Here is a 27,099-nt window from a genome sequence, read left to right as displayed (position 1 = left end):
TATGTAAGAGGTTCATTAGAGACATGATTTAAATAAATAATAGATGACCATGCACAAATTATCCATGTGGACGGCAAGACCATGCAATTTTGGGCATGGGATTGGCTACTTTACCTAATAAAGAAGGTGATAAAAGATGGACATGTCTGCGAAGTTATTATACCGAAAAAACTGCCCAACAAGGGGAATTAAAAGCCCAATTTTGGCATTTGATTTTGGCTTCCCAAAATGTGTTTTGGGATATTTAATTGAAGGTCCTTGTAGTTGGAAAATAATCAGAATTCAGTCCAACAACTTACCTATTGAAACCATCCACACTATAGCTATTTTTAGCTTGAATTTGAATTCAAATTGAGAAGACTTGGTTATCCCTTTTCCTTGAAGCATGGTCGACCACATGAGAAAAGGAAGAAAGGAAATTTAAATGTATTTTTAGTAAAACCCTGACCTTCACCTATAAATACCTTGCAATTCCTAACTTTTTAATCATTCCTTATCACTTAACATTCTGCACTCACTCACTCTAGTTTTCTTTCAACTCATTTTCCCATTTTTCCCTTGCATAGCTATCCATCCCTTCTCTCAGTCTTAGCCTCAAAAGCTTTGTCAAAAGCACTCTCTATCCAGCTACCTTCTAAACCCTTAGAAAAAGAAGCTTCAATTGGAATAGAGGAGCACTTCAGTTAGAATAGATCCAAAAGGCTGCTGAACAGAGCAAAGTTGAGCACATCAGTCAGAATAGATCTGAAAAGCTACTGAACTGTGTCTACTATTTCCTCTTGGTTATTTATTTTAACATGTTTTTTTTTTATTTTATGCTTTTGACATCAACTATGAAGTTCTAATTCCTATTTGCTAGGATAATTATATTAAGTAAATTAGATTTATTTCATTCATGTTAACATGTTTTGTGACTCTGTCAATTACGTTTTCAATTAATATAATGATGCATTTCATTCATACGTGATTGGGTGCCCTCAGATTAGCTGAGCAATCCTAACCAGACGATGGGTAGTAGACGCATAATTGAAAAGTGCAATGTTTAATTTAGGTTATTGAAATTGACTAAGTTGACGTTCATAATATCTTTAGTTAGCTCTATTATCTTATATGGATTTTAGGTTTATGTAATTAAACTGTTGCAAACATAAATGTCCGTGTGACCTTGCATAAATGCTACAAAACCCTTAAGGTACGTTTGGTTTATTGTAATGGAATAGAGTTGTATTTGAATAGGGCTGTAATTGAACAGAGTTGTAATCAGTAATTCAACTGTTTGGTTGAATGGAATGGAATAGAACTGTAATAGTATTCTTGTGTTTGATTGAATGGAATGGAATAGAATACCTTTAGTAGAATTTTTTTAGGTAGATGATTATTATTATTGTTATTAAATTTTAATAATATTATTATTGAAAATAATTTAATAATTTAACCATATTTTAATATAATTATTATTAAATATAATTTAATAAAAATATTATTTAATAACATTTTTATATAATTATTATATGAATTAAAAAATCAAAATATATAATACTAAAAAATATATATATATAATGTATTTTATTATTTTAAACTGTAATACATATTTAATGTGCTAAAATATTATTAGTGAAACAAATAATTTAATTATTCTACAATAAAAATAAAATATTAGAAGTAATAAATAACTTGAGAATTATATTTCATATCCAAGCATAATATTCATATATTGATAAAAGTTACAGGCCAAAAGTTTTAAGAACCAAGTTGATAGTCAAATTGATTTTACCACTAATTTATCAATGAATTAATTAAATAAATTATTAAAAAATATAAAATAATATTTATAAAAATTAAAACCGGTTAACTAGTTTTTTAACCTAATTCAACAATTTATAAAAATACATAAGGCAACAAATTTGATGCCTTTTCCAACTTGATACCCAACCAATTCCTTATTAAACCAACCAATTTGATCAAATCCAAACATCCATGATGGACCAATTTGATCGAGTTCAAACATACATGATGGAAACAAGAGTTTTGCAAGAATCAAACATGTTTTGGGTTTTTTATAAATAAATTCCACATGAGCATTAACTTGTAAAACTAACATCACAAGTTACAATTTTTGTTTAAGGACTACCTATGATATGAACAACAATAATAAAACCTACAAAATTTTAATAAAAATATCACCATACTATTTTCATTAAACATTCCTACTTATAACATGAGATTCATATAAAACATTGCCAAAAACATAAAAAATGCGATTGATAGATTCATAGTTCATTATGTTCTACAACTCCAATATAAAATATACCAATATAAAACTATGAAAAAGGGCTCATAAAGAACAGTTATTACCAAATAACCAAATGCCAGTGCCACCAAAAAAACACTTAAAAGGATAGATTTGCTACAACATAATGTGATAGTTTAAAGCCTTCTCCCTCTTCTACCACACTTTCTTTGGGTGCTATTAGCCGGAATGGGCGTAACATCCTCTGAAATAACATAAAGAATAACATCGTAAGGGTTCGACAATAATATGTAAGGGAGAGCAACTTTCAGTTTCAACCAAAAAATTTGGAAAAAAAAACCTCACTTTTGACCTTTATTTAATTGGTTAATTCAATAAGTTTTTAATCAGAATACCAAACTGACTGAAAAATAGTTCAGTAAGTTTTTAATGCCAATACCAAACTGACTGAAAAACAGACTTATTTTATATCATCTTAAAATTATTTAAAATATATTTATATTTATAATATTTAATAGATATATAACCATATAAGCCGAACAGCACAAGGTCAATTAACCAAAAAAACCAACCGAACCCACCAATTAAACCAATTGCTCTCCCCTAGTAATTTGAAAAACAAAGATTGCTCCTCTGCATTTTAAAATACTTTCAATTAGTTGTGGCCCTTTCGATACGGCCAATTTTCATCCCGGAGCGAGCAAGAGCCTTGAGAGCTGCCTGAGCACCTGAACTAGGGGTCTTGGTTTTGCTACCTCCTGTAGCACGTAATTTGATGTGGAGTGGCGTGATTCTGAGTTCCTGCTCAGCATAAAGATTTGCAACTCGTCAACAATAATATAAATCTAGCAGTAATGTCAGATATTGTATGTCTTCTAGTAACAAGTTAATGTAATGAATGTAAAGTGGCAATTTCGGGTTTTTCTTAAATGATAAAAACGAATGGAATGGTATATGACCTTGCATCTCTAGGAAACATCTTGTGCTACAAGCATAGCAGCATAAGGTGAAGATCCAACCCTCCCTGTCAGCTTTCACCTTCATACCACCTGGATTTATTCAAGAATTTCAAACTCAATCTAAAGAACAAATGTTCAACAATACAAATGTCAGGCTATCTTTAAGTACCTAAAAACTTGTATCTAACACATTTATATATGGATATAATTGTGTCAAGCACATGCTTTACTCACATTGACACCCAAGTTAGAGTAACATACGTCCAACGTTCAATTTTTGTCATTATTTATAGACATTTCAAACAATCCCTTTCCACTAGAATATAAAAATTGGCAGCTAAATGATATGTTAATGCAATCCCAATATCGTACTTGTAATACAAACCATAGTCTCTCTTCCAGAAAAATCAGTCACATGCTATCATTATCAAAATACCAAAGGAAAAAAATAAAACCAATTAAAATTCATAGCTTAAAAAAATCATATCGAAATAGAAAGAAATATGTGTTACCAAGTAAAAGAATTCAAAAACCATGTAACTTACAATGGAAGTGTGGTTAAAAGATGCAAAAATGTGGGCAACATCGAAAACATGGTCTCCGTCTCGTACAGCAAGCCCAAGGGTCGTAGTCTCTTCCTTTGGCTCCCTAACCTTTCTTCCCAACTACAAAATCACCAACATAATGAGTTTTGTGTAAAGCATAAATAGAAGTAAATCCCCAAAGTTCATATAAAGATTCAAACAAAGGAAAAAGAATACCATTGCTAATGCTAACCATAGTATACATTTAGCTAGACTTGATACATGAATCTTTCAAAATCTAAATTAAATTTGATTATAATATGGCAAATACACGAGCACAAAGCGCATACACAAATTGATAAGTAAACATTCAGGCATTAGACCCCAAAATCTATAAAATTATAGTATGCCCCCAAGAATGATAAAATATTGATTTAGTCCTAAAAACTATAAAGATATAAGATAATACAATGGTAGAATTGCATTTTAATTCTCATAAAAATATATACCTTAATCTCAACCCCAAAAAAAATTACTGGCTTTGCCCTTGTTATTATACAAAATAAGACTAAGATTTACACACAATCTTAATTTTCTTCAATTTTTAAGCTAATGATCTCAAAATCAAGTGTTTTGTTCGATTAAACTGATCATAATAAGCTTACAAACTGACATAAAAAAACACCTTCTTTCTTCCCAATCTTATCCTCGTTTCCTCGGCAACCAAACAAAACTTTTCCAAGTAAATTCAAATGCATCGAAATGAAAGTCTAAAGCTTCTTCAAATAGTTTCATGTATATATCAAGGAAAATCTAAAAATAATAATATTGCATTTTAGCTCTCACAGAAATGATAAAATTGTAATTTAGCCCAGGTTACTATACTAAATAAGACTAAGATTTACACATAATCTTAGATGTGAAATGAAAAATGCATTGCTCTAAGCATCTATTAATACTTTATTAGTTTACATTCCATTTTAATTTTCTTTAGTGTTTAAGCTATTGATCTCGAAATCAAGTGTTTTGTTCGATTAAACTGATCATAATAAGCAAAAAAAAACATAAAAAAATTAACGCCATCCTTCTCCCCGATCTCACACTCGTTTTCTCGGCAGCCAAACATAAATTGCCTAAGTAAATTAAAATGAATCAAGATGAATGTCTAAAGCATCCTCAAATAGTTTTATATATATAAAAGAAAATCTAAAAATGTAGAAAAAAATATCATTTTAATTAATCTAAGGGTTTTTCTTACGATGGCTGAGGATGCAATAAGCAGAGGCATCAATGGGGAACGAGATTTTAAATGATAGAGAAGATGAACAAAACTTATAGTGTTTGTCAAAGGGTTGGTCAGGATAAAAGCATGAAAAAGAGGGAGAAGGTTGGAAGGAAATGGGAAGAAGAATGAAAAAAGAAGATGCTTCAGATGTGAGAATGAAAAAGAGAGAGAAGGTTGGAAGGAAATGGGAAGAAGAATGAAAAAAAAGAAGATGCTTCAGACATGAGAATAAAAAAAAGGGAGAAGGGTAAAGTTGAAACTCACACACGCTGAATGGGTATTCCGTGGGTAGAGTGTCGAATGGTAAACAACAGTTTTAAATTGAATAAGATAGTATGGAATAGGGCTGTAATAGCCATTACAGCCAACCAAACAATGGAGTAAGGATGGGCCACTAAATTCAGCTATAATGGTTTAGCATTACGGCCAAGCAAACATACTGTTAGTCTTTTATGATCAGTAACATGCATATTTAACTAAGTAAAAGATCCGAAAGGACTTAGTTCCGTTTCTGAACCTATAGGAGATCAAGTTACCATAGAAGTAATTTCGAACATGTTAGCATGATGAAAGTATATTGAATTAATTAATATAATTATACTAGCCAATTTAATGTTGATTGTTTTAGTTGCTAAAGCCTTCATTCATACACTTAGGTACATTGCATTTAGATTAAAAATTACATTAAGGGATCAATCTTGCATTTAATGAATCTAATCATGACTATCCAAATTTATTGAGTTTTTTTTACATCAAATTGTTAATTATAATTTTGCAATTAATTGCTTAAGCTTATACAATCCCTGCGGAGATGATAACTCATTTTTACTTATTTATTACTTGAACGACTACGTACATTTGTGTAAACACATTACAATTCGTTACAAGTTTTTGGTGCCGTTTCCAGGGACTATTATCTTAATCATTCTTTGTGAAATTAATTTCGTAGTTTGGTTTTTATTTAATTTTTAACACTACTAATTTATTCTTTATTCCTTATTTTATTTGTGATTTCTTTTCAGGTGTTTATGAGCATAGATCAAATAATTGATCTATTACTCGTGGACCCTAAAATTGAGCAGACTTGTAGACAGAGAAGACACGAGAGATTTGCTTAATGACAAAATAAGATAGACCTTGGAAATCAAAACGAGGAATAAGGTAATTGAGTCAATCAAGTGCACAACTCAATCCTTATTGTTGATGATAGGGATCGTGCCAAAAGATAATACGCTGTGCCACTCTTAAATGATTTAAATCTGAGAATTAAAAGGGTGGATATCGAGGTACCCTAATTTGAGTTAAAACCAGCGATGTTTCAAATGCTTCAAATTGTGGGCTAGTTTGGTGGTATGCCCATGGAAGATCCACACTTACACCTTCAATTATTCATGGAGGTAAGTGATTCATTTAAGTTAGCTAGTGTGACTGAAGATGCATTGAGGTTGAAACTATTTCCATACTCGTTCCGAGATCAAGCACAAGTATGGATGAATTCACTACCACCAAGTTTAGTATCTACTTGGCAAGAATTAACAGAAAAGTTTTTGGTAAAATATTTTCCACTAAGTAAGAATGTAAAGTTGAGTAATGATATAACAAGTTTACAACAATTGGATGTCGAATCTTTGTATGAGGCGTGAGAAAGATTCAAGGAATTACTTTGTAAGTGTCCTCATCATGGGATTCCTCACAATATCTGATTGGAGACATTTTATAATGGTCTCAACGTATACACAAGATTAATGGTGGACACTTTTGCGAATGGTGCAATTTTGTCTAAGTCTTATGACGAGGCTTAAAAGATCATTGAAAGAATCGCAAATAATAACTACCAATGGCCGACAAATCGAGCAGTTTCACGAGTAGCCAGAGTGTATAAAGTGGATCCAATAACCTCACTCTCTGCTCAGGTATCTTCTATTTCCTCTATGTTAAAATAGTTTACCACTAATGGTTTGAATAATTTTGCAGCTGAATCACCAAGATAGTATGAGGTAGTTTCTTGCATATACTGTAGGGATGAACATTTTTTCAAGAATTGCCCTTCGAATCCCGAATCAGTGGACTGCGTGAGGAACCAATACCAAAATAGAAGTGGACAAAGATTGCAGTCCAATTTCTAGAATCCATGTCATAGAACTATCCGGACTTTTCCCAGAGTAATCAAGGAAATGGACCGAACAACAATCAAATGCAGCATAAACCCAACCAAACCCAAGGGTTTAATCAACAAGCCCCAAAACCACCTCAAATTGAATCATCAAACAGTTTAGAGGACATGTTGAAGGAGTACATGGCGAAAAATGACACATTGATCCAAAGTTAAGTAGCAATGCTGAAAAATCTAGACAACCAGATGAGTCAGTTAGCTACTAAGCTTCGTAGTAAACCACAAGGAGCCTTGCTGAGTGACACAAAAAATTTGAGAAATTTGTGTAAGGAGCATTGCAAAATGGTAAACTTACAAAAGTGGTAAGACTTTGGAGCCTAAGAAGGTTGTGGTTGAAGATGAGCCTACTGAAAAGGAGGAAAGTCAACCAACGGTTGAAGTTCCCACAATAAAAAAAATGATATGATGAAATATTTGATGAGGTAAACCCTAAAATAGTGAATTCTAAAAAGCTAACACCCTCTTTTGTAGTTTTACTGACACTAAACTAACTAAAATCACAAAAAAGGCAAGCGCACCTATCGAATAGAAGTATAGCTGTAGTGAGTCGGGAATATTGTATCCACAAGGACTAAAAGTACTAGTAATTACTATCTTTTTATTATCTAGCCTATAAATTAAAGGGGATGTTTTTAATCTAAATTTAACTAAACTAATTATTAAGAACGCGACAAAGGATAGAATGAGAAAATACTTGAATATAACCAAAGAGAAACACAATACCCAGGAAAGAGTCCACCTAGACTTCACTTATTATTCTGAATCTGAATTAGACGATTTATTCACTTGTATCTTGATTCGTAGAAATCCATAAATTATGTTAATATCTCTTTCGAGAGTAAGAACAACTAACTCTAGGTTGATTAATTGAAATCTCTTTCTAATTAAAACCCTTATTGTCACATTAATTCGATCTATGGATTCCCTATTAGATTTGACTCTAATCCAGTAGATTTATGTCGTCCTATTTCTAGGATTACATGCAACTCCACTCAATTATGCCAGATCTACTCTTAAACAGGGACTTTTGCTCCACTGAAATAAGCACATCACACTTGAATTAATATCCTGAAAATATTAAAGCAAGAAATAAACATACATAATTGAGGACAAGAATCAAGTATTTATCATATAATTCAAAAAATCAAATAATAAGATCCATCATAGGTTTCATATTCCCTAGGTATCTAAGGAATTTAGTTCATAATCTAGAAGGGAAACATCTCAAAATTAGAATAACAACAAGACTTAAAAAACCCAATAAAACTTTGAAGGAAATTTGAATGGAGATCTTCAATCTTGAAGGAGATCTACTTCTGAGTTGATTCCCACAGTGTTCTTCAAGTAATTTCTTTGTTCTTCTCTCTGTGCTCTCCTTTAGTCATTTTCTAATAGGTATTTATAAACTTTAGAATGCTTGGAAACCCTAAAAATTAGTTTTTTAATGTAAAAGAGAAGTAGGGTTCGAAATTGACACGGGCTGGCACACGGGCGTATGGCCAGCCTGTGTGGCTCACACGGGCATGTGGCCAACCCTTATGGCTCACACGGGCATGTGCCCAGCCCTTGTGGAAGTTCCCAGGCCTTCTGGTTCTTGAAAATATCTTTTTTTGTCGGATTTTGGCCTATTTTTCACTCATTTCAGTTTCTTATGCTAACCTAAGTATAGAAACATAAATTTAAAGGATTAGGAGCATCAAATTCACTAATTCACATAATAAATCATCCAAAAACCTTCCAAGCATGGGATTAAAACATGTTACTTTTATGGTTTATCATTTTTCTCCTCAAAAAAGTTGTCCATGTCAACCTAAAGTTTCATATCCTCAAAGACTTCAGCAGAATAAACAGAAACAAGAAGTAGAATTCAAGAAGTTCTTGGATGTTTTAAAGCAATTACACATCAACATTTTGTTGGTAGAAGCTTTAGAGCAAATGCCTAACTATGTGAAGTTTATGAAGGATATCTTGTCGAAAAAGAAATAACTTAGTGAGTATAAGACTGTCGTTTTGATGAAAGAGTGTAATGCGTTCTTACAAAATAAGCTACCTCTGAAACTGAAGGATCCTGGAAGCTTTATGATACCTTGGAACATTTATGAATCATATTGCGGTAAAGCTTTGTGTGACTTAGGAGTAAGCATCAACTTGATGCCAAAATCTATTTTTAAGCTATTAAGAATAGGTGAAGTAAGATCCACTACTATAACACTTCAACTTGCAGATTGATCATTAGCATATCCTGAAGGAAAGATCAAGGATGTTTTGGTAAGAGGCGATATATTTATTTTTCCTCTTGATTTCATTGTTTTGGGTTTTGAAGCAGACAAAGAAGTTCTCATCATCCTGGGGAGACCTTTCCTAGCCACGAGAAGAACGTTGATAGATGTGTGAAAAGGCAAACTCACGATGCAAGTTCAAGATGATAAGGTAACGTTTAACATTTTGAAAGCAATGAAGTTTCCCGATTCGATGGAAGATTGTTTAGTAATGGAGGAAGTAGAAACCTTAGTTTCTATGGAAAGTAATTTTGAACCATTTGGAAATGAAAAAGGTAATCAAGGTTTGGCTTTGATGGAAGCCAACCTGAGGAGTTATATTCAACCATTGCGGTTCAAACCACTAGAGTTGGATGTTTGGGGATTTACACAACCCAAGTCATCAATCGAGGAACCGCTTTTGCTGGTTCACGTACAGAAGCAAAGATTTTACAAGCTGGGTTCTTTTGGCCTACATTGTTCAAGGATGCTTATGAATATATGCGGAACTGTGATAGATGCCAAAGGAATGGAAATATATCAATAAGGAACGAGATGCCCTTGAGAAATATTTTAGAGATAGAACTTTTCTATGCATGGGGAATTAATTTTTAAGGTCTATTTCCTTCTTCATATGGTAATAACTATATCTTGGTAGATGTGGATTATGCTTCCAAGTGGATTGAAACCGAGGACTACCCAACTAATGACACTAAGGTAGTCATGTGATTCCTACATAAGCATGTATTTACACGGTTTGGGACTCTTAGAGCTACAATTAGCGATGAAGGATCTCACTTTGTAAATAAGTAGCTTAAGTGATTGCTTGACAAATACAATGTGAAGCATAAGATTGCTACTGCCTGTCACCCACAATTGAATGAGCAAGTTGAAAGGGTGAATCGTGAAATTAAAGGTATACTTGAGAAGGTAGTGCACCTTAACAGAACAATTTGGTCTCGAAGGCTCGATGATGTACTATTGGCCTATCGAACTGCTTTTAAGACACTGTTAGGAATAACTCCTTATCAGTTAGTTTGTGGAAAGACATGTCATTTTTCACTCAAACTGGAGAATAAAGCTCACGAGGCTTTGAAGCGGTTGAATTTTAATCTTAAGCAAGCTGGTGAGGATGTTACAACTCGATAAGTTGGAAGAACTGAGGTCATTTCATACGAGAATGGCAAGATGTGTAAGAAAAAAATTATAAGAAATGGCATGATAGTCGCATTCAACCTCACGAGTTCAAAGAAGTTTAGAAAGTGTTTTTGTTTAATTCAAAGCTAAGGTTATTTCCTAGACGTAACACCCCTTAGTCTAGTATGGGGCCGAGACTGAGTATGAGGTATTACTAAACTTAAACACATGCATTTCAAAATTTACAAATCTTAAAAACTTGATCCAACTTAAAGCTTTTCAAACCTTGTCTAGCATTCCTTATTACGGGCCTACGAGGCCCAAAACAAGCTTTAAGGATGATTCAGAACCAAACCGAGTCCTTTAAAGAACTGTGGAAAATGACTCTTGAAACAAGGGTACACGTCCGTGTGGAAGGGGCGACAGGCCCGTGTGGCCTTCTTGACATGGCCGTGTTGAAGGCCTGAGCAATTCACACAGCCTAAACATATCGGGACATGTCCGTGTCCCTAACCCATGTGGAATTAATTCCTAATTCGAACCTACAGGGGTTTTCACATAGCCTGGCATACGCTTGTGTCCATGGCCCATGTCCCTCACACGGTCCTAACACGCCCTTGTCTCAGCCCGTGTCCAAAAACCTTGACATTTTGTTTTTGATGCTAGAAACCATTTAGGGGCACAAATTTGTGTGCTAGGCCATGTGGTGAATTTAAATTCCACATTTAAGGTGCAGACTTCACACGGGCTGGGCACACGCCCATGCCCAGAGGTCTTGTCCTCCACACGGCTGAGACACACGGCCGTGTCTCTGGTCGTGTGTTTACTACCATGCATACTGACTTGAAATTTTAAGCTGTAGAGGACACACAGCCTGACAACAAGCCCATGGGGCTAACCGTGTACCGCACACGGCCTAGACACATGCTTGTGTATCTACCCGTATGGACAAAACAAGGCTATCTACCAAGCCTTTTTGCCACCCTTACTTGCACCAACCTACACAACAACAAATATCTCCAATTCACACAACAATATAAGACTAAATCAACCACAACATGACATTCAAATGTAAACCATATAACACTCTAACAATTGAACATGCACTAGATCATTCATACATTTGTTCATCCAGGGAATCATCATCATTTGCAATTATCAGTAATGAATATTAACTATTAACCATGGCCTTAAACAAAAAGAAGGTTTTCGTCCCATGCCAACACAATTGGCTAACTTAACAATATGGCACATAACAAAAAGACTCAATCCCTATACATGCCATACTCAAGTTGTAAAACTAACTATACCAAAATCTTAGAGTTATAGCGTGAGTGATGCCTCCGACGTTCTTTGATCCACGGGTTGATTTGGCGGCATTACAAGAAAATGGAAAGGAAAAAGCTAAGTACAAAGCTTAGTAAGTTGCATGTAAATAACAAAATAACAACATGTTACCACATGTGATTATACTCCCAATATATCATAACTCGCACAAAGAGTTAATGTTCATTCCTCGCTATTCATACAACAAGAATAGAGTTCACATATCATCAATTTCATTTAAGTACCAGTCACAACATGGTCATAGGTACTATCATTTTGACATAAACCATAAATTTCTCGTTGAGCCAATTGGAATACTACAGGATAATCACCAAGTCTCAAACATAGGGTACGATGCCGACACCATGTTAAAAACATGGTCTTCACTAGCTCTCACATCTAAGTCGATGCCATGTCCCAGACAGGTCTTACACTGACTTACATACATCGAGGTCGATGCCATGTCCTAGACAGGTCTTACACGGGCTCTTACTTATCTGTGTCAATGCCATGTCCCAAACAGGTCTTACACTAACACACCTTAAGCCGATGCCATGTCCCAGACAGACCTTACACTAGCTTGCATATCTTGAGGCCGATACCATGTTCTAGACTAGTCTTACACTGGCTCGCACTTAGCTGTGTCGATGCCGTGTCCCAGACAGGTATTACACTGACACACATATCACCCAAATGTCATGGCATGGATATCCAAATTATTCCTAAGGTTCAACTAGGAGTCTCTACTACATAAATTCTTATCATGCACATTCACAACAATAGCCCACAATTTATTCCATATTAATTATACAATACATAAATACAAATAAATTACATTATCTACGAACAACTTACCTCTGTACACAAAATGTAGAAGACTAATTGTATTTAATCCGCTTGATTGGATTTTCCCCGGTCTAGGTCCAGATTTCCTATTTCTTGATCTATAATAATAAAATTTCACTCATGTAATCATCATATTAATTAAAACATTCTACAATTCACAATTCGGCAAAATGACCGTTTTGCCTTTACACATTACAAAAATTATGATTTTGCCCTTAGGCTCGTAAATCAATTTTTATTGAGTTTTCTCATTAACCAAGCCTAGTAAAACTCTTTTTATACCTATAGAAACTCACAATTTCAAACATTTCACACAATTACCACCTATTTTACAAGCTTTACAAAATAGCCCATTTAGATGTTTTTGTGAAACCCCTTTCACAAAAGTTATTTATTTAACAACCAAGATTCATTTTCTTTCATAAAATTTCAGCTAACCACATAAATTCTTTCATGGAAAAACCCTAGACTCTCAACCATTTTGCAAAATAGTCCCCTCATTAGATAGCTTATGCTACAAGGGTCTCAAAAGTACAAAAATTATCAACAAAATCATAAAAATCACTTACTTATGTGAGAACTTAATGGCTGAAATTTTCAAGCCTTCAAAACCCATTTCTTACTGAAAATTTTGGTGGAGAAGAGAAGAAGAGAAAAAAATAATAATAGCTAGCCTTTAGGTTTATTTTTTATTTATCCATTAAGTCACCCACCCCATCCCATGAATTAAGGCTCCATGTCCATCCACTAACATTTTATTGGTCTATTTGCTCAATAATGACCTCTAATTTAATGCTCCATAGCTATTTGACACCTTTAGTTAGCAGAACAATATTTTTGCATTTTATGCGATTTAGTCATTTTTTGTAATTGAGCTCCCAATCGCTAAAATTAATTAACCAAAATTTTTATGAATTCATATAATCATGCTATAACACCAAAATAATAAAAAATATTTCTCTGACTCAGGATTTGTGGTCCCGAAACCTATAACAGTCTAATTGAGACCCTAATCAGAATAGTGGCTTCGAGACCACAAATCTGTGTCAGAGAAATGTTTAAATAATATTTACTGTATTTATGATGTGTGAATTAGCATCTGTGAAAGCCTCGTATGAAACTTCGAATGTTTGTGTGCTTAATTTAATAAAAAGGACCTAATCGCATAAAATGTAAAAGCTGTGTGCTAGATGTTAAAAGTGCCTATTTGACTTGACTCTATAATTGAGAAGTCCTTATGTGGTTATTATGCCATTTACATGTATAATGGACATTTTATCCTTATTATATGTGAACATAAAATGATTTATTAAAGGGGTATTTTGGTCATTAGCATATTAAACATATATTAAATAAAATAAAACATTTTATTGGATGACTCATTCATCCTTATTGCTGATAATCACAAGAAAAAGAAAAGAGTAAAGCTTACCTAGGGTTTGGCCTTGGTTTCCTTTGATTTAGGTATATATTTTGATAAGTTTTTGATAATTTCTACATTTTTGTAATTGTTGTTTCGTATACAATTAAACTCATGCCTCAATTTCTAATTTTGATGATGATTTTGAAATGTGCCATTGATGAAATTATGAGCTTTGTAAAGTTAGTTGTTGATAAATGAAAGTTTGATGTTGGGTTTATATGTTTTGCCTTTGGATTTTTTATATTTTGAGTAAAATGGACTAAATTGTGGAAATGAGAAATTGAGGGACTAAATTGTGAAATAAATGAAATGTGTGGTCTAGTGTGAGTACTAGGAGAATTCAGCCAAGCATGAGTATATGCAAATTATGTGTATTTTGTGATTTGTGATTTAGGGACTAAAGTGTCGAAATGTGAAAATGTGATGGCTAGTTTGCAAAATGCCCTAATTGTCTGTATATGGATTGGTTTGAATGATTTATTGAATAAAAGAATTAATTTTGAATACATATAGATCAAGAAAAGATAAATTTGAACTTAGACCGAGGGAAGTCGAAGATTATAAAGTAAGCAGCCCGAGTCGACAATTTTGAGTACAAGGTAAGTTCGTATGTAAAACTTAATATTGCAAGTATGTTTTGATGTTTTGGTTATACATAGATTGTATATATATTTGTTTTGGATGAATACGATGATAAATGAATGGTATTTGGAATTAAGTGTGCAATTTAAACAAGCTTCGGCTATATGAGGCATTCAGTGTGCGATACCGAGATAGCTTCGGTTAATTGAGATGGCACTAAGTGTACGGAATTATTATAGCTTCTGCTAATCTTTAAAGCACTAAGTGTGTGGATGTTTAAAGCATTGGTAATCTTCAGAAAATCTTAAAATATCCGAACAAGAGGTGAGAATGAAAATGAATGAATTTGGGACGGTTCAGGTAAGTGAGATACCTATGTGGTAGATCGTATTATTCTTACAAAGTTCATTGAATTGGTAAGATCATATCGATGGTGTTCGCATAAAATTGATAGATGAATTGAGAAGTTATAAATACTTATGTGTAGATGTTTTATATTTTATATACTGTTGATGATTTTTGGTACGAGCTTACTAAGCTTTTGAAAGCTCACTCTGCGTATGTTTGCATTGTTTTATATATATCGAAGCTACTGTGAGCTTGGGGATCATCGAGGATAGTCACTACACTATCGAATCTCATTTTTGGTACCTTTTGAAAATGTTTATAGTAAAGTATGGCATGCATTGTAGGTTTTGTAATGTTTATATTTACCCATGTGATATGGTTTGGAATGGTTGTGGATATTTCATGAATGGCTTATGTTTTGGTTGTGAATTGGTCATATAATGTTGGGCAAATATGCTTGGTTTGGTGCTTGTAGGTTTGACCCAATTGGGGTGGTAAGTTGGCTATTCAAATGGCCTATTTTTGTCCACACGGGCAGGAACACAGGCGTGTGTCTCAGCCTGTGCGACACACGTTTATGTTGCACGATCGTGTGTCCCCTGGGGTACCTTATAATTGTAAGTTAAGCTCGAGCCCAGCCAAGAGACACGGGTGTGTGACTAGCCGTGTGGTCCAAGTTAGATTCAACCATGACCAAAGCACACGAACGTGTCTTGTGGTCGTGTGAACAAGTCATTTTGACACGGCCTAGACACACGGGCGTGTCTAATGCCATGTAAGGCAAACGGCCTATTCACACGACCGTGTGACCTGTACTTGTTTAAAAAATGTTTAAATTTTGGAGAAATTTTGTATGTGTTCAGTTTAGTCCCGATCCCGTTCTAATACATGTTTACGATCTCGACGCACTATATAAGGGACTCGATATTGATGATTGATATTTAATGCTTCGATGCTTATGAAATGAATGTTAATGTTCTAATTTTGTCTAGTAATTCCTTTAACCCTAGTTCGGCAACATATACGGGTTAGGGGTGTTACATTTTATTGATATCAGAGCTATGGTTTAGTCGGTTCTAGGACTACCATAGCGTATGTGAGTCTAGCTATACATGTCATATTTATGAACTACGATAGTGTGATGAATCCTGATATTGAAATGTGATTTTGTATAGCAAATGGATCCCGAAAGAGCTGTAGCGGACGATGTCGAAAGCAATGCACCTGTTCCTGCACAAGGGACGGCGCCATATGATTCTAGACCCACTACGAGTAGTCGTGATGGTGAGGCTAGACAAGCCTTCTATTAGATGATAAATGATTGGTTCACCCAATACATTAGATCCAATCCGGCTGTACAATAACCTCCACCCCCGGTTAATCCTCTTCAAACTCCTGTTATGCCACCAGTGAATCTGGTTCAGTTAAGTAGACCACCAGACGATAAGATTAGAAAATATGGGGCTAAATAGTTCCAAGCTACAATGAGCGATGATATTGAAAGAGCTGAGTTTTGGCTAGAGAACATGATAAGAGTGTTTGATGAATTATCATTAAATCCTAAAGAATGCATAAAATGTGTTGTTTCCCTTCTGAGAGATACGACATACCATTGGTGGAAGACTTTGAGATCTGTGGTTCCGAGTGAACAGGTTACTTGGGATTTCTTTCAAGCTAAATTTCAAAAGAAATACATTAGTCAGAGATTCATCGATCAAAAACATAAAGAGTTTCTCGAGCTTAAATAAGGTCGTATGTCTGTCATAGAATACGAGCGAGAATTCGTAAGGTTGAGTTAGTATGCTCGTGAATGTGTATCTACGGAAGCAATAATGTGCAAAAGATTTGAGGATGGCTTAAACGAAGATATTCGTCTGTTAGTCGGGATTTTGGAAATCAAAGAATTTGTTTTACTTGTTGAACGAGCATGTAAAGTTGAAGATTTTGGGAAAGAGAAAAGAAAAGCTAATTTTGAAGTTAAAGAGGTATGAAAGATATTATCGGGCAAGTCATTTTACTCTGGATCAAAGAAGTTTAGAGATGATACTAGCCGTTCAAAGGCTAGTGTGGGACATTCGAACAGATATCGTGCTAGATCGCAATCAAGGTTTAAAGCTTCAGCTACATCTATTGCCAATGTTGATAATGTAAAGAATGAAAAGCCTGACTGTGATCAATGTGGAAGATGACATTTTGGTAAATCCTGGGGAAAAAGTAATAACCGAGATTGTTATAATTGTGGTTCACGAAATCATTTTATAAAAGATTGCCCAGATTTAGCTGAAAAAGGTAGTGTTCAGAACTCGAGGCCGAGTGGCAACGCTTCTCGTGGTAGACCTCCCAGAAATACAGGAAATTGAAGTGGTAGTCAAAGAGGAACAAAAGATACAATTGTTAGACTCGAGGCTCATACACCTGTTAGACCCGAGGCTCGTGCACCTGTCATAGCCTATGCTATCCGAGCTCGTGAGGTAGCTTCACCGTCAGATGTGATTACGGGTACATTTGCTCTTTATGATACTTCTGTGATTGATTTGTTAGATCCTGGATCAATACATTCGTATATATACATGAACTTAGTGAACAGTAAGACTTTGCCGTAGAGTCTACTGAATTTGTAATTAGAGTCTCGAACACCTTAGGCATATGTGTTTTGGTTGATAAAATCTGCAAGAATTGTCCGTTAATGTTTTGAGACACTTGTTTTCTGGCTAATCTGATACTGTTACCTTTTGATGAATTTGATATAATTCTTGTTATGGATTGGTTACCTTTGCATAATTCTATTGTGAACGGCAAACGAAAAACTATTGATTTGAGATGCAAGAATGGTGAAATAGTTGGAATTGAGTCTAGTGATTTGAAATGGATTGTCTACTATAATAACTTCGATGAAAGCTTTGAGTATGGTGAGAAACAGTTGTCAAGCTTATTTTGCATATATGATTGATTTGAGAATGTCAGAAAAGAAAGTTGAATCTGTGCCTATTGTCTGTGAGTTCCTTGATGTGTTTCTTGAAGAACTTCTAGGTTTACCTCCGGTTAGAGAAGTAGAATTTGGCATTGAATTGGTACCTAGTACTATTCTGATTTCGATAGCCCCTTATAGAATGGCTCCGACCAAACTGAAAGAATTAAAGTCCTAGTTGCAAGAGTCGACCGATAGAGGGTTTGCTAGACTGAGTTTCTCACCTTGGGGTGCTTCGGTACTATTGTGAAAAAAGAAAGATGGTAAGATGAGAATGTTTATAGATTATCGTCAGTTGAATAAAGTGACTATCAAAAATAAGTATCCTCTACCTTGAATTGATGATTTGTTTGATCAATTGAAAGGAGTTGCTGTGTGTTCGAAAATAGACTTGAGATCAGGCTATTATCAGTTGCGAGTGAAAGACTCAGACATTCCAAAAACTGCTTTCAAAACGAGGTACGGCCACTATGAATTCTTAGTCATTCCTTTCAGTTTGACCAATGCACCTGCTATTTTTATGGATTTGATGAATAGAATTTTCAGACCTTATTTAGATCAATTTATTGTTGTATTCATTGATGATATATTGATTTATTCACGTGATGAATCTGAACATGCCGAGCATCTGAGAATAGTGCTACAGATTTTGCAAGATAAACAGTTATATGCAAAGTTAAGTAAATGTGAATTCTAGTTGCGAGAGATCGATTTTCTGGGTCATATTGTATCAGCATCTGGTATTCGAGTTGATCTGAATAAGATTTCAGCTTTTTCTGGATTGGAAACCTTCGAGGAACGTCTCTGAAGTCTATAGTTTTCTGGGACTTGCAGGTTATTATAGAAGGTTTGTGAAAGACTATTCTATGATTTCAACTCCATTAACGAAGCTACTTCAGAAAGATGTAAAGTTTGAATGGTCCGAAAAGTGTCAAAACAACTTTGATCAGTTAAAAACTTTGTTGACTGAAGCTCCTGTATTAATACAACCCGAATCGGGTAAAGAATTTGTAATCTACAGTGATGCTTCATTGATTGGACTGGGATGTTTTTTGATGCAAGAAGGAAAAGTCATTTCTTATGCTTCATGACAGTTGAAGTCACACGAAAAGAACTATCCGACGCGCGTTCTTAAGTTGGCTGCAATTGTGTTTGCTTTGAAGATTTGGTGCCACTATCTATTTGGTGAGAAATGTCATGTGTATTCTGATCATAAGAGTTTGAAGTATTTGATGACTCCGAAAGATCTGAATCTATGACAAAGAAGATGGTTAGAGTTGCTAAAAGACTATGAACTTGTGATTGATTATCATCTGGGAAAAGCGAATGTTGTTGCTGATACCTTGAGTCAAAAATCATTTTTTGCTTTGCGTGCGATGAATGCTCATTTGGTTTTGTCCGATGATGGTTCAGGTTTAGCTGAATTGAATGCAAGACCTTTGTTCTTATAGTAGATTATTGAAGCTCAGAAGATTGATAATGAGATTTTAGCTTAAACAGCTCAGTGTGATGCAGAGTCTGATTCAGAACTCTAAGTTGATAAAGATGATTTTTTGAGATTCCGAGATCAAATTTGTGTTCCAAGAAATTTAGAGTTATTTCAGATGATTTTGGGTAAAGCCCACAATAGTCTGTTATTTGTGCATCCAGGTAGTACGAAAATGTATAATGATCTGAAATAGCATTACTGGTGGTTTGGAATGAAAAAAGATATCTCTGAATTTGTTTCTAAATGTTTGATCTGTCAGCAAGTTAAAGCTGAACATCAGGTGCCATCTGGTTTGTTACAACCGATTATGGTTCCGTAGTGGAAATGGGATCGAGTGACAATGGATTTTGTTTTAGGTTTACCACTGTCTCCGAGAAAGAAAGATGCAATCTGGGTTGTAGTTGATCGATTAACGAAATCAGCTCATTTTATTCCAGTGCGATCTGATTATGCACTAGATAAGTTGGTTGAGTTATACATTTTCGATATTGTAAGATTGCACGATGTGCCATTATCTATTATATCAGAAATTGCAAGATGCTCTGGATACTAAATTGCATTTCAGTACTGTTTTTCATCTGCAAACGGTTTAGCCTTATTATGTGGTTATTATGTGGTTATTATGTCATTTACATGTATAATGGACATTTTAGCCTTATTATATGTGAATTTAAAATGGTTTATTAAAGGGGTATTTTTGTCATTAGCATATTAAACATATATTAAATAAAAATAAAACATTTTATTGGATGAATCATCCATCCTTATTGCCGAAAATCATAAGAAAAAGAAAAGAGAAAGGCTTACCTAGGGTTCAGCCTTGGTTTCCTTTGATTTAGGTATGTATTTTGATCGATTTTTGATAATTTCTACGTTTTTGTAATCGTTGTTTCGTATACAATCAAACCCATGCCTCAATTTCTAATTTTGATGATGATTTTGAAATGTTCCATTGATGAAATTATGAGCTTTGTAAAGTTAGTTGTTGATAAATGAAAGTTTTTTGTTGGGTTTACATGCTTTGTCTTTGGATTTATTATGATTTTGAGTAAAATAGACTTAATTGTGAAAATGAGAAATTGAGGGACTAAAATGTAAAATAAATGAAATGTGTGGTCTAGTATGAGTACTAGGAGAATTCGACCAAGCATGAGTATATGCAAATTATCTGTATTTTTTGATTTTGTGATTTAGGGACTAAAGTGTTGAAATGTGAAAAAGTGATGGCTAGTTTGCAAAATGTCCTAATCGTGTGTATATGGATTGGTTTGAATGATTTAGTGAATAAAATAATTAATTTTGAATACAATAGATCAAGAAAAGAGAAATTTGGACTTAAACCGAGGTAAGTCGAAGATTATAGAGTAAACAGTCCGAGTCGACAATTCCTAGTACAAGGTAAGTTCGTATGTAAAACTTGATATTGCAAGTATGTTTTGATGTTTTGGTTATACATAGATTGTATATATATTTGGTTTGGATGAATACAATGATAAATCAATGGTATTTGGAACTAAGTGTGCGATTTAAACTAGCTTTGGCTATATGAGGCACTAAGTGTGCGATACCGAGATAACTTCGATTAATTGAGATGGCACTAAGTGTGCGGAATTATTATAGCTTCGACTAATCTTTAAAGAACTAAGTGTGCAGATGTTTAAAGCATTGGTAATCTTCGAAAAGTCTTAAAAAATCCGAACAAGAATGAAAATGAATGAATTAGGGAAGGTTCAGGTACGTATGATACCTATGTGGTAGATGGAATTATTCTTATAAAGTTCATTGAATTGGTAAGAACATATGGATGGTGTTGGCGTAAAATTGATAGATGAATTGAGAAGTTATAAATACTTATGTGTAGATGTTTTATATTTTATATACTGTTGATGATTTTTGGTACGAGCTTACTAAGCTTTTGAAAGCTTACTCTATGTATGTTTGCATTGTTTTATAGATATTGAAACTATTGTGAGCTCGGGGATCGTCAAGGATTGTCACCACACTATCGAGTCTCATTTTTGGTACCTTTGGAAAATGTTTATAGCAAAGTATGCAATGTATAGGCTAAAAGTACTTTGAATAGGTTTTGTAATGCTTATATTTAGCCATGTGATATGGTTTGGAATGGTTGTGGATATGTCATGAATGACTTATGTTTTGGTTGTGAATTGGTCATATAATGTTGTGCAAATATGCTTGGTTTGGTGCTTGTAGGTTTGACCCAATTCAGGTGCAAGTTGGCTATTTAAATGGCCTATTTTTGTCCACATGGGCAGGAACATAGGCGTGTGTCTCAGCCGTGTGCGACTCACGGCTATGTTGCACGGCCATGTGTCCCCTGGGGTACCTTACAATTGTATGTCAAGCTCGGGCACGACCAAAGCACAAGGGCATGTGACTAGCCGTATGGTCCAAGTCAAATTCGACCACGGCCAAAACACACAGACGTGCATTGTGGTCGTGTGAACAAGTCAATATGTATGCCTTGTTTTGACATGACTTAGACACACGGGCGTGTCTAATGCCGTGTAAGGCACACGGCCGTGTGACCTGTACTTGTTTGAAAAATGTTTAAATTTTGGAGAAATTTTTTATGTGTTCGGTTTAGTCTCGATCCTTTTCTAATACATGTTTAAAGTCTGATGATCTATATAAGGGACTCTATATTGATGATTGATATTTAATGCTTCGATGCTTATGAAATGAATGTTAATGTTCCAATTTTGTCTAGTAATGCCTTTAACCCTAGTTCGGCAATGGATATGGGTTAGGGGTGTTACAAAACCACTATTACAAGAAGGCCCAAAATCGGGTTGTCACAATTCTCCCCCCTTAGGGATTTTCGTCTTTGAAAATCTTACCGGCTAAAAGATTTGGGTATTGGTCTCTCATAGTCTCCTCGGGCTCCCATGTGGCTTCTTCGACTCCATGCCTATGGCACAAAACTTTCACGAGTGCTACGCTCTTGTTCCTTAATTGCTTAACCTCCCGAGCCAAAATCATAACTGGCTCTTCTCCATAAGTCATATCTGAACGAATCTCAACCTTTGCTGACGAAAGAACTTACGAAGGATCCGAACAATAACGGCGCAACATCGACATATGGAAAACAGTGTGGATCTTTTCTAACTCGGATGGCAAGGCAAGTTGATATGCTACCGGTTCAATTTTCTCCGTCACCTCATAAGGTCCAATAAACCACGGACTTAATTTTCCTTTCTTGCCGAATCAGAGAACTTTCTTCCACAGGGACACTTTTAGAAATACCTTATCACCGACTTGAAATTCAATTTCTTTTTGTTTTTAATCAGCATAGGATTTCTATGTATCCGAAGTCACTTTCAAGCAATCTCTAGTCACCTTTACTTTTTCTTCAGTTTCTCTGACTAAGTCGACCCCATGAACCTGACCCTCTCTAAGTTTGGTCCAATATAAGGGCGTTCGACACTTACATCCATACAAAGCCTCATAAGGTGTCATTTTCAGACTTGACTGATAACTATTGTTGTAGGAAAACTCTACCAGCGGTAAATACTTTTCCCAACTTCCTTGGAATTCAAGAACACAACACCGCAACATGTCCTTAAGAATCTGAATTACTCTCTCCGACTGGCCGTCGGTTTGCGGATGGAAAGTCATGCTAAAATTTAATTTCATCCCTAATGCCTCTTGTAACTTATTCCAGAACCACGATGTAAATCTCGAATTTCTATCAAATATAATCGACAAGGGCACTCCGTGAAGTTTCACAATTTCAGAAACATACAACTCGGCTAGTTTATCAAGCAAGTAGTCGGTACGCACTGGGATAAAATGTGCTGACTTTGTGAGCCTATCAAAAACAACCCAAACGGCATCCTTTTTCTTTGGCGTCAAAGGCAACCCCAACATGAAATCCACGGTTATTCAGTGCCATTTGTACTCGGGAACCATTACGGGTGAAGCAAACCCAAAGGTACTTAGTGTTCAGCCTTCACTTGCTGACAAACTAGACACGTAGAAACGAACTCTGAAATGTCTCTTCTCATTACGGACCATCAATACATTTTCTTCATGTCATAATACATTTAAACAATACCCGGATGGATAGATAAGCAACCACTATGTGCCTCGCACAAAATCCTTAGAATAAGCTCATCGTCTTTAGGTACGCATACCCTATCTAGGAATATCAAACAGCCATCGGTACCAATCTGAAAGTCCGATTCATTGTTCATCTTGCCCCGAGTCATTTTAGCTTGTAAATCCTTATCACCCTTCTAAGCTTCACAAATCTCTTGTAGGAACATCAGTCTATCTCTTAATTCTACCAAAACTGAACCATCATCAGCCACAGACAGCTGAGCATTCATGGCCCTCAAGGCGAATAATGACTTTCTACTCAAAGCGTCAGTGACTACATTCACCTTTCCTGGGTGGTAGTTGATTATCAACTTATAGTCTTTTATCAACTCTAACCATCGCCATTTCCATAAGTTTAATTCTTTTTGAGTCATCAAATACTTGAGACTTTTATGGTCGGTGAACACTCGACATTTCTCACCATACAAATGGTGTCTCCATATTTTCAATGCGAACACGATAGTGATCAACTTTAAATCATGCATCAGGTAGTTTTTCTCGTATGGCTTCAACTGTCTCGAGATGTAGGCTACAACCTTACCTTCTTGCATGAGCACGTACCCCAATCCATTCAAAGAGGCGTCGCTATATATTACAAATTCTTTTCCCAATTCCAGTTGCACTAAAACTGGGGCTTCGGTCAATAAAGTCTTTAATGTCTCAAAACTCTATTGGCACTTATCTGTCCATTCAAACTTGACCTTTCTCTATAACAACCTCGTCATCAGAGTAGCTATCATAGAGAATCCTTTAACGAATCATCGATAGTACCCTGCTAAGCCAAGAAAACTTCTAATCTTCGATACATTCCTTGGTGGTTTCCACTCAACAATAGCCAAGATCTTTCTCGGATCAACTCTAATCCCATCATCCGATACGATGTGTCCTAGGAATCTGACCTTTCGGAGCCAAAACTCACTTTTACTAAACTTAGCATACAACTTCTTATCTCTTAAGGTTTGCAAAACAGTTCTCAAATGCTCCGCGTGCTCTCTTCATCACAAGAATAAATTAATATATCATCAATAAAGACCACAATGAACTTATCTAAATACGATCAGAAAATGCGATTCATTAAGTCCATAAACACAGAGAGAGAATTTCTTAAGCCAAAAGGCATAACGAGGAACTCAAAATGCCCATATCTCATCCAAAACGCAATTTTCAGCATATCTTGCTCCTTAACTCTTAACTGGTAATAACCGAATCTAAAGTCTATCTTAGAAAACACCATAGCTCATTTTAATTGATCAAACAAATTGTTGATCCTTGGCAACGGATGCTTGTTCTTCACCGTCACCTTGTTGAGTTATCTATAGTCTATACACAACCTCATCGCCCCGTCTTTCTTTTTCACAAAAAGTACCGGAGCACCCTACGAAGAATAGCTCGGTCTCGCAAAACCCTTATCCGTCAAATCTTGCAACTGCACTTTCAACTCCCTTAACTCTATCAGAGCCATCCTATACGGAGCAATCGAGTTAGGTGCCGCATCAGAGACTAACTCGATGCCAAACTCAACTTCCCTAGTTGGGGGCAATCCGAGCAGTTCTTCCAGAAACACATCCGGATACTCACATACCACTGGTACTGACACGATATTCACTTCAGATGCTTAAGTATTCAACACAAAAGGGAGATAAGCTTTGCAACCTTTTTTCAAATATCTTTCTGCAGTCAAAGACGATATTACTACAGGCAAGCTATCTGCTTCACCTGATTCAACCCGAAAAACATCCCCGCTTTCACATTTCAACTCGATAACTTTTTCTTCACAATCCACTACAACATCATGAGAAGTCAACCGTCCATACCGAGAATTGCATCAAATTCATCAAATGGTAATAACATAAGGTTAGTCAAAAAACAATGGCCTCTAATTGTCAAGGGACAGTTTCTGCATACTTGGTCTACTAACACATGTTTGCCTAATTGGTTAGACACTTTTACCACAATTTTAGTGGACTCGAGTAGCATGCTCATACTGGGTATCAATTTCATACAAATATAGGAATGGGTAGACCCCGGATCAATCAAAGCAACAATAGGTATATCATGGATAGAAAAGGTACCCATAATCACATCCGGAAATGTAGCCCCTTCATGGGTGCGAATGGTGTAAGTCCTTGTAGATGCTCTACCCTCAGACCTCACAGCAGCATCTCTAGGTGCACCTCTACTGCTAGCCCCACTTCCTAGGTTCTTATGTAGTCTACCCCTCGAAAGAGTGTTACCCGATCTCACACCTTGATCCTTATCTTTCTCGACCATCTCGGAACAACTACGAATAAAATGGTCCAGTGACTCATATTTGAAACAGCCTCTTTCATTACCTCAGCACTCACCGAAATGACGTTTACCGTACTGTGAACATTCTGGCCTGTTTGTTCGAGCATTACCAACACTCGCGATAGAAGTGGTTTGTGACATCCCAAAATTTACCCTAGTCGGGATGTGGTTTCGGGACCACAAAACTGAGGCATAAAAATAATTTATAATTTATTTTGATGCCTATAATATGTGTTAATTCATGTGTGACATTTTTGATGTTTCGATTTAGAGTTATAAATGTGAATTTCACTAGAAAGGGCCTAGTAGTAAACATTGAAAGTATGATGGGGAAATGTGGGATGACTAGTTGATAATGCATGCAAAAATAAGGGATTTGCATGTCAAATTTCCCCCCCCTAACATGAAGTGGCCGCCATGACAAGGAATCATGGGCTAAACATGTCATGAAACATGTTTTGTTGGTGCACTAGGGAGAAACAATAAACAAATGAGTATGGGTAATAAAGAAAGAAAAAAAATGTGTGTGTGTGAGTGAAACCCCCCTTGCCGTGCATTGTGGAAGAGAAAAGAAAATTTTGTTCATCCATTTTCTCTTCTTTGGCCGAAAATACTAAGGAAAAGGAGGATTTTTGCTTCATGCTTGGTTTAGAAGAGAACTAGAAGGAGATTTGGCTATACTTGCATCAAGATTAAGGTATGTTTGAGGTTGTGTCATGAGATTCATGCTTGTTTTGGTTGCTAACTTGATGTGCATGTTAGCCATGGTTCAAATCCTTGTTATGCCATGGAAATGGTATTTAGCCAAGGTGGATTTTGTGTTAATGCCATTGCATGTTAAATATGAAGCTTGTTAATGGTGTATGTGATGGGGGATTGATGGCTCTTGGACTTTCTTTTTAGTATTTTTGAGTGAGACATTAAGTTCTTTGCTTAATCATGACCAAAATGATGGTGTTGTGATGTATTCGGTCATGGTATATCCATAAGTATGATTCATGCATGTTGCATGGTAGGTAAGATTTGAGCTTTGAATATGTGTTTGCACATGATGAATTGGTATGACATATATACTATTTCAAGGTATATATTTGCTTGGGATGATGTTTTCGGTTATGT

At 35.4% G+C, this 27,099-nt stretch overlaps 1 non-coding gene and 1 pseudogene across 1 annotated transcript; both read right to left on the bottom strand.

Annotated features, from left to right (window-relative positions):
- Window positions 1-2,427: 2,427 nt before the first annotated feature.
- On the bottom strand, window positions 2,428-25,962 carry LOC108459990 (uncharacterized; annotated as a pseudogene).
- Window positions 6,600-6,706, bottom strand: LOC128292126 (small nucleolar RNA R71). The gene has a single exon (XR_008282111.1). It is a non-coding gene; the product is annotated as a small nucleolar RNA R71 (small nucleolar RNA).
- Window positions 25,963-27,099: the final 1,137 nt, after the last annotated feature.

The sequence above is a fragment of the Gossypium arboreum genome, chromosome 4 (genome assembly GCF_025698485.1).
Source record: "Gossypium arboreum isolate Shixiya-1 chromosome 4, ASM2569848v2, whole genome shotgun sequence".
Classification (NCBI taxonomy): domain Eukaryota; kingdom Viridiplantae; phylum Streptophyta; class Magnoliopsida; order Malvales; family Malvaceae; genus Gossypium; species Gossypium arboreum.
The sequence above is the reverse complement of the archived record's forward strand: the minus strand, read 5'-3'. Positions and strand labels throughout refer to the sequence as shown.